The sequence below is a fragment of the Dendroctonus ponderosae genome, unplaced genomic scaffold (genome assembly GCF_020466585.1).
Source record: "Dendroctonus ponderosae isolate FM_Combo_2020 unplaced genomic scaffold, Dpon_F_20191213v2 Dpon_F_20191213_9, whole genome shotgun sequence".
NCBI lineage: Eukaryota > Metazoa > Arthropoda > Insecta > Coleoptera > Curculionidae > Dendroctonus > Dendroctonus ponderosae.
In genome coordinates this window covers 5928729-5929742 of record NW_026019116.1, presented here as the reverse complement: position 1 = coordinate 5929742, position 1014 = coordinate 5928729, and positions in this window count along the sequence as shown.

Sequence of the window (1014 nt, the reverse complement as noted above, 5' to 3'; positions counted from 1 at the left end):
AAAAGGCATTCGGTCTTCGGTCATAATTTATTGCTGACCCAGCAGATTCGCACCCAAATTACTAGGAAGTGGCTTGGATATCCTTTAATGGAACAATTAGTGCAGTCGGATAAGATTGAATTTTTTCCGGACACTAAATAGATGAAAGTAAAATTTTTTATAATTAAATTTGGTTTTGGCACCATAACTTTTTTTGAAGGTGTCTGTATACTTTATAAGCATATATAATTTTAGTTCAAAATATTGATAACTTTCTGGTCATTCCTATTTGTTATGTAAAAAGGACTCTTGCCAGATTCTAAACACATTTTTCTTGAGACGTCGGAGAGACTTCTTTGAGACTGTATTTTACTGGTAAAGAGTTATACTACAACGTACAGTAAATGAAAATTTAATTACTGACTGACCAAAAAAAGTTATGGTACCATTTTCTTGAAACGAAACTAAATTAATTATTGAAAATTAACAAAACGCTGAAATCGGCGGCTTTTTTCTATTTTTGAGTAAACTAATGAACGGATTTCAATGTAGTTTATCTGATCTGATATCATAGGTATTTTTAATACTAAAAAAAAGGATAAAACTTTTCTTCAATAGCATCAACGGTTCAACAATTATGCACAAAAAAACGGGCTTTCGCACTTTCTTTAATTATTTATAAATAATTGTTTATAAACAATGTTCCACAGCCGGAAATCGAGCACAAACTATTGTCTCAATATTCTGACATCCTTCCGAACAACTTCCAATAATCTTTTACCATCATATTTTCAGTGCCCGAAACAGGCCTTTTAAAGTGTAATCCGACTGGACTCAAAATATGCTTCAGACCGGTTACAGGTACAAATCAATATTTATCATGGGCCAAAATAACATGTGCTAAAAAATCACAGATACTTGGAACAGGTACGAGCTTGGAACAGTCACACATGGAACCTGTGACTGAAAAATACTGGTTTGTGTCATCCCTACTATGAAGGCTTTCATGGCCTCGCTGAAAGGTTGTGTGGTACT